This window comes from Solea solea, chromosome 11, assembly GCF_958295425.1.
Source record: "Solea solea chromosome 11, fSolSol10.1, whole genome shotgun sequence".
Lineage (NCBI taxonomy): Eukaryota > Metazoa > Chordata > Actinopteri > Pleuronectiformes > Soleidae > Solea > Solea solea.
This window is the reverse complement of record NC_081144.1, coordinates 201,522-216,476: the sequence shown is the minus strand read 5'-3', so window position 1 is coordinate 216,476 and position 14,955 is coordinate 201,522. Positions and strand designations below refer to the sequence as shown.

The window sequence follows — 14,955 nt, the reverse complement described above, 5'->3', positions numbered from 1 at the left end:
TTAAACTAACCACAATTCAAATCTTAGCCCTAAACTGACGTTCCTCACAAATTTAGGTACTGGACTCATATGGACCCAGGTTTTGGTCTCCATGAGGACTACTGGTCCCGACAAGGTCAGTGTTTATGCCAAAAAAACCGTCCTAAAGAGGTTACAGAAAGTGCACACACACACACATATATACACTTAGGAGGGAGAGTGGTCACTGTAGAGGCCTCACTGTTGGCCTGGACACACACACACACACACGCACACACACACACACAGTGTTGGTCACATGACTCATTCTTCAACTGTTAACCCTTCATAATCCCTGATTAGGTCTCCACTGACAGAGAGGAGCTGCTGCTCAAAGAGTGAAACGTGTTTCTCTTCGTTTTATCCAAAAATCCTGGTGTGAAATCAACATCTCCTACTTCCACACACACACACAACAAAACAAACAGAGTGAATTCCCACATGGCTCATGAGACTTTCATCAACTCTGCCTTTGACCGTTATCAACACGTGTCTGTGAGATAATCTACAGGGTAACTGCTGTGGATGAAACATACAAGTGTAGCAGCCTGATGTGCAGCTCCTCGCCCACGTTACAGCTGAGGGGGGGGAAGCGAGAATGAAAATAGTCCCTGCCAAATGTTATAATCAAGACCAGTATTTTTAGATTTCAGAATACCACCTCGAGGACAAGGAAGCAGAGAGAGAGAGAGACAGACAGAGAGAGAGAGAGAGAGACAGATGCAGACAACAGCTGCCTCAAGTATAACCAGAAGGTTTTTACTTGCTCTGCATTTCATCTAAAACATGACACTTCATCCTTTACCCCCATAATCCTCTTATATTTTAGATAGGAGAAGAAACACATGAGCAGTCACCTGCACAGAAAGGAACCTAAATATACTGTGGTAACAAAAAAAGTCTAAAAATCTGCTGTAAATACCTGGACAACACCTCCATGCCTCCACACACACATTCTCCAACAGAAGTTTACTTACATGAACACAGAGTGAACTCCTGATTTCTCTGGAATGCAGCTGCGTTGTGATTCCACAGTGGAAGCAGCGAGCGGAGTCGTCTGTGCGGCTGTTTTCAGCTGGAACAAGCACCATGTGTGTGTGTGCGCGCGAGCAGCCAAATAAACACTAACCTGAGCTCCTTTCCTCTGCTCCCCACTCTCTCTCCGCCCACTGCTGTGGAAAACTCCACCCCCTCTCCTCCCTCTGCAGGAAAAGCACTCTGTTGAACAGGAAGCAGGAGCTTTTTTCTTGTTAACTAACACAACCTTCCCAACTCTCATGATTACAGTGCTGTTTCTCATGAAGTGCAAATGTACTTGTAATGTCCGATACCGCAGGACATTACAAGTTTCTTCAGGAAAAACAGTTGATGTTTTCACATGTAAACACAACTCGAAAGACTTGTTTCACTGAATTAAAAATGAAGTTAAAAAATGTTATGGCACTTTTCCATGATACAGTTCTAGCACGGCACAGCTCGGCATTACTCTGTTTTTTGCTTTTCCATCAGTGATAGTACCTGGTGCTTTTATTTAGCACCTGCTCTGACGAGGTTCCAAGAGAGCTGAGCCGATACTAAAATGTGACTATCAACAGACAGAGAGTGTCGTTGTTGGAAGAGTCATGAGCACGACATCCGACACGAGAATCAAAGTGAACAATGTCAAACTGTAGATCAGTTAAAAAGACTTAAAAATCCCTGAAAACATTCCATTCATCTCTAACATTTAAAGTAAAGGAATCAATATTTAACAGAGGAGTCTGGTGTATGTAGCGACAGTGCTGCTTAGGGTTAGCATACATGGTCCCATTCTGGGGCAAAGGAAAGACTGTACACTTATTCAAAAGAAAATCAAGTATAGTTATACTTTCAAATAATCACTTAATGGCACATCTTTAATTCTGAGCCTAATTGCAGCAGAATTTGACCATCATGTAAAAAAGGGGTGTGCGCTTTTTGCCGATAACGATAATTGGCGATATTTTGCAATCCTCAAAAATGTGTTTGTAAAAGCATGGAAGGCCTGTTGTACCAGCTTGTTCTTGTTAATAATATGTTAGACGTCAATGATAATATTGACAAAAAAAAACCTGTTCAAGAAAAACAGCTCTTATTTATGGAAGCCCATTTCCACCACTTGATGAAAAAAAATTATGAGATACTAAGTCGAAATTATGAGATAGCTAAGTCATGATTGTGAGATAAAAAGTCATTATTATGAGATAAAAAGTCATTATTATGAGATAAAAAGTCGAAATTATGAGATAAAGTCGAAATTATGAGATAGCTAAATCGAAATTATGAGGTACAAAGTCAGCTGTTCAATAGCAGCTCATGTGTGGTGTGGTGTGGGGAGACCGACACAGACATAGATTGCAAGTATATTGAGGACTACTTCAAACGTGGCTTTACAACAAATGAAATCCTTCATTTGCTTGCGGATTCACATGGGATTCTACTAAGCAAGCGCACCCTTGAAAGGATTTTAAGCAAGAAGCAACTTGTGGTGTTTAAAAGTACAGTGTGAAGAAGGTACTTTTGTAATGTGTTGCCACTGATGTTCACAGGGTGACTTAGCTACCTCATAATTTCTTTTCATCAAGTGGCAGAAATGGGCTTCCATAGTAATTTATTAACTTTAACTTACTTTATAAAATATTGCGTACCATAGCGACCAACAAAAACTATCATGAGAGTATTTTTAACTGACACTTCGCCCTAATGTAAACAATACTCATCATATTTGAACTACAAGGCATTCACAATCAAGATTCAAGATTCAAGAATTTTTTATTGTCATTATGAGGACACAATGAAATTTTGCACTGACTCCCGGCTTAAGGCACACAATAAAATAGCAAAAATAACAAAAGACTTAACACTTAAGTAAGACACAAAAAAGACTTAACACTTAAATAAGACACAACAAAAGACTTAACACTTAAAATAAGACACAACAAAATGTAAACTTCAAGTAAACTACAAGTATGTGCAAGTAACATGAGAATGTGGACACACATTTAACTGCTGCCAAAGTTTGCCGAGTGTGTCTTCCTGTCGGTACCTTAGCTAGCCGGTCGTGGTGGACCACTGACTGCCGTAGCGTTTCATATTCTTCATATTGTGTGCAGTGGTTCATTCACAGATGGTGAAACAAATTCGTAGTCGAGCTGTCTTTGATGGCAACCACTTATTGACATAGTTTGCAGATTGGCGTCTTTTGAGTGACATCAGTGTTTTCAAAGCCAAACCACCTCCATGCGAGTGAGGAGGATCCATGTTTAGCTATTAAATCTAACGAAGTGGATTCTGAGGCTGGTAGAGTTTGTGTTTTATCTCCTGGCGCTGATTGTTCACTCATGTTTAACTTTATCTTAAGTCATACATGCAGCTGTGTTAGCTTGGTTTGTTGTTGTGAAGCGGACACGCCTCCTACGAGGCTTGATCATGCAGTGAATGTGTGGCCTCTCAAAAAGGCGTGTTTTGATTGGTTCTTGCAAAATGATTTCGACATACTCGACATTGTGATTTCACACATTGTTAAAACAACAATTAAGATACTATCGTAGACAATATATATCGCACATCCCTAATGTAAAGTCACTTTCATTGTTTCTAAAACACATAATTATCCTTCATTCAATTTAAAAAAAAATAAACCAGGTATAATCAGGAATGAAAGGTAAAAATAAGTGTATTTTAAGATCATGTAATATAGATCATAAAAAGTAGATATTCTATATTAGAGTGTATTTACAGCACTCTTTGAGAAATAGAAACTTTTCATGAGTCCAGAGAAACAACTGTGTGTGAAGCTTTACATCCACATATATCTTGTATATAAGCCATACTGCATCACACAGCCTTACAGAAATGTTGATTTGATTTATATTGTGATATATGTCAGTATCTAATGATTAAAACAATTATATTGTGATAACACCCCCATTATTTGAAAGGGTCAACACCGCAAACATGCCATTAAAACAAGGCAGCATAGGGAAGTCAAAAATACTGATAATTGTGTGACTTACTCTCCGCTACTAAAACTAAATCAGTGAGTGCACTTGTCTTGCATTCCTATCAGTGGTTTATTTCACCTCCTACACGCCCATGTTCAGCTGCCCTTCCTTCTTACAGTCCAAACACACACAGCATGTGCTTATTTAAAGCAGTCAGCAAAGGGCGGAGGTGCTCCAGACCAACGAGTGGCACACAAACACTGAAGCACATATAGAAGAACCGACGCACAGAATCAAGCACACAGCCACACAGGCAAGGGTCAGACAGTACATGGATTTATCTATTCAGTCACAACATAGAGAACAAAGTGCATAAAGTCTATGTATTGAACTTGGATGAAGCATCTCTTAACCTAGCTTTCTCCACCATTATTCCGCTCTAAACTTCCTCTTCTTCGGCCAGGTAACTTCCACCACCACCAAGTTTCCCCTCATTCATTTGAGCAGCGCCACCGTGAGGAGACATGAAGTAGTGACGCCCGGCGCGTGAAACTGACAGGGACTGTGTACTTGAAATAACAACCAAATCGATAATTTTACCCTAACCTTATAAAGTGGATTCACCTAGACTTGTTTTTGTCTGGACAGCCACTAAAGTATATAATAGGTCAATCAGAGAACTCCTGATACTCATTTATCAATAAATAAATTCCCAGTATACTGCTAGTATACTGGGACGAGGACAGTAGACCAATTAAATGCCACAGTCTGTGCCTGAAAATGTATTAACTTTGGAGGCAGCAGCAGCAGCAGCAGCAGCAGGAGGGAACAGACTTCCACTTCCACTCAGGATCCTCAGTGTAGAGGAGTCTAAAAAACACTCAGCGGGAGCCGATGGGATGGGAAAATAAATAACTCAGCTGGGTCAGCAAACTCCAACACCTTCTCCACCTCCTTAAACACCTTCTCCTCCCCTGCCTTTCATTCCTGCTCCTGATGGCTGTACCCTTCTAACTAACATATCTAACATGTCAGATTTGTTTTCCCCTCCTCTCTTATTATTATTATTATTATTGTTGTTTTTTTTTACTTTTCATTCCTCTCTTCAGCTTCCTTCCTCCCCTTCCTTCCATGGGGGAAATATTATCAACATAATCCCTCTGCTGAGAGTGAGAAGAGCCCCGCCGCCCCTCTGGCAGCGGTAATGCACCTCAATGGGAACACACACCTTTCGCTCGGAGACACAGCAGAGACAGGTGGATTAAGAGCATTAGTGCAAGTGTGTGGTGCCAAACGATCACAGGATTCACCCGCACACTGGATGTTTACTGAACACACAGCATTAGCAGCTATTCCAGGCTACAGCTAACAATTCATTACATTTTTACAGAAGGTTGTACTAAATATCACAGATCTAAAGTTATGTATCATAGTTTATCGCAGATAATGTGCTGCCTTGTGCCTAAAATCAACCCCCAACCCCGACTACCTAACTTTAGGTAGATATTTAGGTGAGGTGGGAAATGGAGAATGCTAAAGTTGCTACACAAGTGTTGTTGTTGTTAGCAGCAGGCGAAAAGTGAAAAGGCTTAGCATGTGACACTCATCCATGATCACGGGTATGTTCTACACCGTTTGGCTGTAGCTAACATAATATAGCACTGGCGCTATGTTAGCTTAGCTAGCCAGCAAAGCTTCTCTTGCTACGATAGATGGACAGACAGACAGACAGACAGATAGCTTAGATGGACAGAGCTGGATGGATAGATAGATAGATAGATAGATAGATAAATAAATATTATAATAAAGTATCAAATGTAACAAATAAACAAACCAAATCAACAAAATTAGTAGTGCAAATGAGCCATTTTATGCAAACCAAACAAGTATTGATAGAATAATTGGCTCAAGAGGTTTTACATGAAAATCTCCAATATGTTCAAACAAATATTAACCATTAATTGTCACTCAAATTGACACTGTCAATTATTTCGACTCATCGTTGCAGCTCTGTATTCACAACTTTCAATTTTTCATAAAATCAGCTGGAAATGAGCTTTTTTTAGCAGCCTTCAAAAGACAGTGGCAGGTGTAGAGTTACTGCAGCTTTGGCTCCTCTGTCTCACACCAGAACCACAAGCTCTGTCACTTGTCGCACACACACACACACACACACACATTCACACACACATAACGCGCACGCACACACATTCCTGAAATGCAAGGACGGACATCTCACATGACTTCTCACATTACACAGTGGCAGGCCAGAGCTCGCCCCGGCTCTGTCACCCTGCGTCCTGGTTTAGTGCAGACACTGTAAGACTGCATCCACAATTTGTCATAAAGTGTCATAAAAATGTTGATCAGTATTTTTATCAAAATAAAAAAATTCAATTCAGTTTTAATGATTTTGAAAGAAAGCAGTAAATATTCACATTTAAGAACCTGAAACTGATGATCATAAACAGTTTATAATTATTTTAGTAATCGATTAATCCTTTCAGCCCTGACCTCCATCCATACTAACATCATGTCTCTCCGGCTTCTCTGTAGCTTGCTTCATTTCAGAGAATAATTGTAACGAGAAACAGTAATGAAAAAAAGAAAGAGAGGGATTTTTGAGTTGTTAGATCAACAATGAGCGTACGTGAAACTCAAAGTACGTTTGATCAAGTCGTGGATTAAGAGATCCAATCAGGAAGTGAGTGTGGGAACTGGGTTTCCTTATGTCTCTGCTTTTGCTTGTCCACACAGCCCTGGAGTTTTCAAACTGAACTAAAACCAGTTTGTTTTTTTGTTTTTTTCTGATATTTTCAAAAATAAACAATATTGAAGTACAAAACCAACATAAACGTCATTAAAGAATGGCTTTATTTGTTTGTAATGCAAATGCGGACTGGAAAGGGGGTAGTCACCTCAAACTTGTGACCAGCGGATCAAAAATGCCTCTGTACACAACTAGATGGACCTACAACCAATGACCCGGATAACGTTTGCAGAGCAACGAAAAATGTATAAACTAACGTTCTCGTAGTTTAGTTGGAGCAATGATGAGCAAAGACTTTTAACAGGGAGAGCTCCTTAAAGAAGTATTACATTCTCACAGAGCACCATTGTAATGACACGGGAGCACAAGTTCCTTGTTTGAATGTAACTGGGATTATTATGCTTTTAAATGATAATAGGCGGTGGTTGCAATTTGAATTTCTGGAGTGCCCCGACACCTCACGTATGTTGAACGCTGCACGCTCAATCATGCTGCAAACTCATAGAGCAAATATTCAAAGACTTGCTTTAACAGTACAGGTCACATAGGAGCTACACGTGACACGTTCCAAAGACCCCGTCCCACTTTTAAAAAACAAATATGGCAGACTATGCCAAACGGTGCCTCTGGACAAATAAGGCGTGTTACCATTTTAGATATTAATGTCTCTGCTGGTTCTCTGAATGAACCTGAAACTCAAACTTCCAACCGTCAAGGGATATCTTTATTTGAATTAACACAAATTACACACAACAATGGTTTCACGTTATCAGGTTGTACAATGAGCCAAGAAGAAAACCTGAATAAAACCTCAGTTTGTGAGCAGCTACAGAACTGCAATTAACTCAGCCCCACAACACAAAGGCATCTTTAAAGCTGTTTGTTTCAGCTCTGTATGAAAAGGTCAGTGGGCCAGGTGAAGAGAGGCGGCGTAAATAATGCTTAACCAGAAGCATGTTGCTAAATAGTTAGCTCCAAATAGCCACAGGCACTGACAACAGGTGAAGGGGTGGTCGCTCACACGTGCAGTGACAAAGCATGAGCTAAAAAAAAAGAAAGAAAGGAAGCTGTTAATCCCAACTGCTGATGTTTGTCTTGAAGGCAAAGGGTGGGGCAGATGGTTGACAAGGTAGATCCTACAAAAGATACCTGAACAAACACAGTCACAGGCAAATTAACTTTCTGGATCACACAATATGGGTGTGTATGTAGGGATACACACACAAACTAAAAAAAACACTGTAAGGTCGACTCGCATAGACACAAACTCATCAAACAAGATACGAGTCACCGTTGATTCAGTACAAAGTGTCTGGTTCTCAGCCTCTGACCCAGTTCTGGTAAGTGACGCAATACGTTTGTGAGTAACTGGCACATACACAGCAAAAAAAAACAGAACAGGCACTACAACAACACACCATGACACATGCACAAAATCCCAACGTCACACAACGCACTCACAAATGGGATTTCTTCATGACGCAGCAGAGTTGCTCATCTGGGTTTTTTCCGATATTGGTGTGGTGGAAAAACAGAACAACACTTTTTGAAGTATAAAATAACCTGAGCCAGCAATATATAAAAATACCCTCACTGTTTTAAAAAGGTTACAGTTCAAATGAACGCTGACCGTTAAAACTCAGCACACATGGCTATAAAAGTGTTTAATACCAGACTGTATCTGCGTTGTAAACTCTTGTCAAATAGATCCCATTACATTATGGCAACATACAATGAAATCATCCTCACACGGCAGCACAGGTGAAGCTGCACATAAAGTTACATCAGCACCAAGATACAGGCCAAAACAGAACACACACACACACACACAGGTAGCACCACAGACCTGATGTCAGCCGAGCAGAGACACACACACAGAGAGACAGGAACATAGACGGAGACAGGAAGTGAGACTAGAGGCATAAGCATTTAAGCCACTCAGCTTCTGAATCATTCATTACAACACGGTGAACAACACTCAGGCCTGGGTCATACTTTCCATGCCCAAAAGTCCACAGAAGTCCATTATGGTCTGTACGGTGTTAATGTCATTTTCTGCCATGTTCGCAGTGTGTGCGACAAAATGAGGGACAAAAAAAGTATTATGATGATCCAGTGCAGTAAGAATCCACTGACCCAAATATCCAGCTCTGAAGAGAAGAATAAATGTTCAGTTTGGTACAGTATGGTAGGGTTTGGAATGGTAAAGCCCTGGGTTAGGGTTAGGTTTAGGTTTGGACTAAAAACAGTACCTTTACTTTCTGACACTAAAAAGGCTGACAGTTGAGTTGTGACATTTTTTTAAATCAATCAGGAAGTGAATGTGGGTATTTGTGTCAATTCAATAGGTTTTCCATTTCTGCCAATGCAGACTACAAACCAGCCCCACAGTTGGCAGTAAATATGTATACATATGTATACATATACATATACATATATATATATACATATACATATGTATATATATATACATACATACACATACATATATATATACATACATATAGCATATAACATAACATATAGCATCTCAAGGGGTCGTAGTGTGGACAGGAGGCCTATCAGGAGCAGATTTTATGTGTTGAAATGAAAACTGAGTAGTGTGGCTATAGCCTTGGTGTATTTCTGCAAAAGGGCCAGTGTGGTTTTTCCTGTGGCTACACAACCAAACTCCCCTCATGTCGACTCCAGGAAAACTCAACAGAAACAGACCTCATTGTCTTCTCTTGAGGAAAAACATGCATTTACTTGTGTAAAAATCGAAGAGTGGCTTGTCTACAAAAAAACAAAACAAACGTAATTTCCTGTGTTCTCCTGCAACAATGATGGTGGGGTATATTATTATAGGCCACAGTTCGTGGAGCTCGTTCTAGCCCAAGCCACACTATTATTTGCTGGCTATTCATCACGGTGGATGGTATGTAGGTTTGGTAGGAAAAATATATTTTCCAGCTAATCACAGCCTTGCTGTCTCCGACAGACTTTCTGGATGAGCCGAGAGAAAACACAACATCACCAGCATTAGCTGCAGAGGCTGATGTAACAGTCAACATTAAATGTTCCACCGTCTGTGTGTGGCAGCTACACATTTAACACAAACTGTAATATTACCAATGCTGACATCAACCACAGTCTCTAATTACAAAGTACTATCTCATTTCTTTTCCCCCAAGAGGCAACATTACCAGTGCGACTGAAATACTGAAGAATAAATAAATAAAAAGACACAGAACGGCTGAGAGAGAAAAACAAAAATAACTGTGAGAGAGCAGACTTCATGAACCCAACCTCACACTGAATTTACTGCACAATATACAGCAGATTAGGGCGGTCTCTTTTTATGTAAAAGATAAGTAGTACCTCTTAGGATCCAGCAGAGGACACTTGTACGGTTCTCATCGCAACTATCAAAGCTGGCTCAAACATATCTGATTGTGCCAGGGACATACGTGTGCTCAATAACTCGCTAACTATTAATCGTGTAACAACCCAGAAGACTTGGCCCTAAAAATTTGCGGCTAAGCCAATGGCTGGACAGGAAAAGAAAGCAGGCGTGGTGGTTAACGGACATGGCGATGCCAACGCTTGAGGGGCGTGGCCCACAGCCTGCCAGTGTTGCCGTTGGGGATGGGATTCCCAGCCAAACAGTTCAAGTTTGTTTTTACAAAAGTCTCAAAAAGCAATAACGTGAGGGAAAGTCGGAGACGCCGCCGTCTACAATGACTCTCTGCTGGCCAGCTCCACAGGTGTTCTGACTCGTACAAACGAGCCATTCACCTCACACCAACCCCCAGCACCCTCCTCCTGTCCAGCCAATGAATGAGTCCCTCAGGTCAGTGTGAAAATGTCCTACAAACCTTTGGGTGTCTCCCCCCTCAGGCTGTGAGGCACTATGACACCAATCGCCATTTCATTAGAAGGCTTGTGTCACTTTCATCATTATTAGCACGAGTTCGATTTATTGGTAAAAAGATGACAGTTCACGCCAAACTGAGCTGCTGCAATTAGACAAAAGTCAGAAAGTTGCTCATGGAGTAAAATCAGCTAATATCTTTCTTGTGCATGACATAAACAGAAGCTCGTCTCCTGCTTTGATACCACAGAAGAAAACAAAACACGAGTGGGCTGCGGTGAGCCCCCTGTCTCATGGTGGGTATGAACTTAAAGCCCCCGTAAGCTTCTTTCCAGACACCACCAACCCACTGTAGGAAATAAATCCCTCTGCAGAATCTTCCAAAGACAAATGTGAATAACAGTACAACTGCTACATGAACCCTGTCATGAGCCGTTATTAACGTTTGCTGAGTCACATGCTTTTGCCATTTAAATATAAGAAATGGAGTGAGGGTTACGGCCAGTGTTGACCGACTGTTTCTCGTGTTTTCTCTGACAGGAACACTCACTCACTCACAGAGGGGCCCATAAAAAAGGCCCCGTGCTGCGTAAACTGACTTTTCTAGGCTGCAGGACGCACATTCCTGAACTGAGAATGATTAAGAATGGAAATTACAGGCTGGCGTGTTTGTTGCCGTAGCCTAAGGTGAACAGTTATTACACGTCAGTTACAGTCCTTGTGGAGAATGAGCCAATTATAAAAAAGATATACTTTGGCAGGACTCATTTTCCCACATTAGAATTTATGTGCTTCAACAATGGAAAGTGGCTACATCGACACTAGTACATTTTAGTTTAAAAACACATCAATTCAGCTGCATTTATGGCGGCCGTCAACACTAACACAGTGTTTCAGAGCCTCAAAAATTGAGACATTAGAAATGGTACTGGCTCCATTTGACTCCTCAAAACTCTCAGGTTGTGTTTTTGTCTGGACGGGCAGAAAATGAAACCTTTGACAGATGTTTATCAGCCACAACTGAACAAAAAGTTCAGTTAACACTTAGGCCTTAGCCAACTTTTCCCTATACAATCTTTTTCTTTTTCATTCCTATAAAGTGTTTCATAAACACGTCATCGTTTCCAGAAATGATGACGCATGTGGAGCATGCATGTAAACCTCGGGAGGTGAGGCTGGATGACCCTGTTGTTATCATAAAGTTGCATATTGGTTGCATACATGAACATGCAAGGGCAGTGTCTTCCAAAGTCTTTCCAAAGATAACATCTTAGGGCTCCCAGTTCTGTGTGGATAAAAGCAGATATACTACAAAACCTTTGTGGATTCTCCAAAACTTGTTCTCTTGCGTTCAGGCCCTTACTTTCAGTTTCTGTTTTGCTTCATCGTTGATCTCGAAACTGAAATTCTCACTCAGACCTTTAATCACTGCTTCCTGACAATAGGTGATATCTTCTAAAGCCAAACAAGCAACTGCAGAGGTAGCAATCAGCTTCCTGTTTGTACTAGAAAAAGTCATAGGGACAAAGTGGGTTTTTGTATGGACACACAGATCGTAGTGTAACAGATTGATCAATATACTAGTTCATTATGTCAGTGCTCTTTGTGTTTGTTTTAATTGTGTAAGCCAAGACCTTTTTCCACCACTTTGAAAGATCCAAACTACTCTACTCTTGTCTATTTGGTCTTAATGTTGGAGCCACATTTTGTGAGACACTGTGTGATGTTTGGAGGAGGAACACACTGTCCTCTTTGATTTATCGAAGCTCCTGAACCTCAGGGATCTGGTGGTTTGGGATGAGCTCGATAAAACTTCTCGACTCCTTACAATCTTTTTTTTTTTTTTTCCACAGGAGTCAAAGTCTCTCCTCTGCTGGTGCTTTTGTACCAACAGCCACATTGAATCAAAATGACTCTTTAGAAACAACATGGGGAGCTAAATCAAAACCATTTTGACTGTTGCAGCAGGTGACCTTTGACCTCTATGCAAACAGGAGCAGGATTCAACCACAGAAAAATCATCGTGTCACCATCTACACAAAAATCCTGGTTTCAAAAAAATCTCCCGATTCAATGAAACGGCAACCACATCACACATGAAGGGACATTGGATTCAACAACAGCACCATTTCAGGCTGTGCAGCTTTCAGCTCCGATGAGGGAAGAGGAACTGGTCCCCTCTCACTGATGGAACCTGGGTGTAAATATAACAATAGCCCTGCAGTGCGAAGCCAAGTTTGATCTTTAAACCAGACTAGACTCATATCCTCTAGTCTTCAAGTGCATTTCCTCTTTCTATGCAATAATTGGCGTGTTTTGTTATCTCACATCTCTTCTGGGAATCAGATATTCCTCACTCCAGCTAAGACAGGCCTGGTTTCCCAACAACACCTTGACAGTAATCAGAGCTTATTGCCAAGACGGATTGTACATACAAGGAATTTGCTTTGGTATTTTAGTTCATAACAAGTACAAAAAAACAAGAGAATAACAGTGAAGAAAGCTAATTTAATAGAAAAGAAAGGATACTGTTCTGCACAGGACTAAGCAAAATAACTCAATATAAAAGAAACCTACTCTGCAGATTTTAGAGCACAGCCACCGCAGTTCAATATAACATTATTAAATATCAGTTTCTCTACTGCAGAATCAACAATATTGCCTATAAAAACCAGGGTAAAACAAATAAGATGTGCGTAGGGCTGCAACTAACAATTACTGTCAAAATCTATGTATCTGTCGATTCTTTTCTCGATTAATCGAGTACTTGTTTGGTCGGTAACATTTTGAGAAATATCAATTGCTGATCATCAAAATAGTTGACGATCAATTTAGTAATAAAATAATTGTTGCAGCCCTAGATGTGCGACTGATTATTTGACCATAATAAGTCAAATATACAGCTGAAATAAAATAGGGGGATTAAGGGACCACCTAAATCACACAGCCAAAATCAAGTTAGAATAGTTACTGACTTAAACTGAATATGTGTTTATGTAACAACCACCAAAATAACACAAGTCAAATCAAAGAATGTGATTATTACGGTATTATTATTATTATCATCATCATTATAAGATGCACATTTACATATAACAACAAAAGGTCACACAGCTAAAATCAAGTTAGAATAGTTACTGACTTAAACTGAATATGTGTTTATGTAACAACCACCAAAATAACACAAGTCAAATCAAAGAATGTGATTATTACGGGTTCCACTACTTCTTGGAGCAGTGTATTTATTATTATTATTATTATTATGAGATGCACATTTACATATAACAACAAAAGGTCACACTACTAAATCATGTTAGTTCAGTCTTTACAAATATTAATGTAAATATTTAATGTTGTCCAAGTTTTCTTTCTCCAGTACAGTTGTATATTTACATGGACTTGAGACCAACAACAACAACAACAACAACAACAAACCTTTGCTCCCACTGTTTTCTCTCTTTCTCACTGACTATGAAACATGATGCTCAGGTTAAAGCAGGAGCTGGGATTCTACACACATACTGTATTTATGACATTTATTTCAACACACTCGCACTTTCACTGACTCGTAACAAGTCAAACAACTACTCACCCGTTTCACGCCGCTTTTTGAACTTCAGATAAACAAAGAAATGTGTGTTTATTTCCCAGATTTGCTGAGTCCGTCCTCGCAGGTACTTCCGGTTAGCGGCTAACTTTAGCAACGCAGTGGCAGTGTCCACTTTCACAGAAAGTTTCAATGTTCGCGCGGACGCTACCATAACACGAAACGACTTCGTAATGTACACGTTTAAAACAACATTACAGCGTTTAAAAATGACATTATCGCATCAAATAACGTTCACTTACTGTCCCATTTAATGACATTTTTAATAACGCTGTACTTATGTTACAGACTATTTATGTGTCAGAGCAACTCGGCGCACCCCTAAAAAGGTCGCCAAGTTGGTACAGCCAGGCTTGACCTCATTGGATGGCCTGAGCCATTTAAACTGTTTTGGAGGACGCAGCGTTCTCTCGTCACCCCGGCAACCACATATTCTCGCGCGAATGTTATACAACCTGACAAAGCAGTCAGTCTCCTCGTGCTGCCATGGTGTAATAATCTGTAATAATCCACACTGTTATAAATATGTGCATTAACGTTATTTGTTAATCTCCAAGTTTCAATAGGATTTTTATTAATATATAGTAAGAGTAGATAATTATTAATAATAGAATATTAGTGTCAATATCCACAATATTCACGTTAGCCAGTTTACTTTTTTCAATTACTCCCTATTTTTATTTTTATTTTTTTATTTTAATTAATGTCATGTAATTGAATGCCATTTATTATTATCATTATTATT

At 40.0% G+C, this 14,955-nt stretch overlaps 1 protein-coding gene across 2 annotated transcripts in view; it reads right to left on the bottom strand.

Annotated features, from left to right (window-relative positions):
- The window catches only part of wu:fa11c10 (protein FAM110A), a 28,226-nt gene extending 13,924 nt beyond the window's left edge, over positions 1-14,302 (bottom strand). Inside the window, exon 1 of one of the 2 annotated variants that reach the window (XM_058643214.1) lies at positions 14,196-14,302. The gene's annotated coding sequence lies outside the window, so the exon portion shown is untranslated. Of the gene's footprint in view, positions 1-995; positions 1,109-14,195 lie in introns of those variants that run through there. The other variant, XM_058643213.1, reaches the window with a different exon arrangement.
- Between the last annotated feature and the right edge of the window lie 653 nt (positions 14,303-14,955).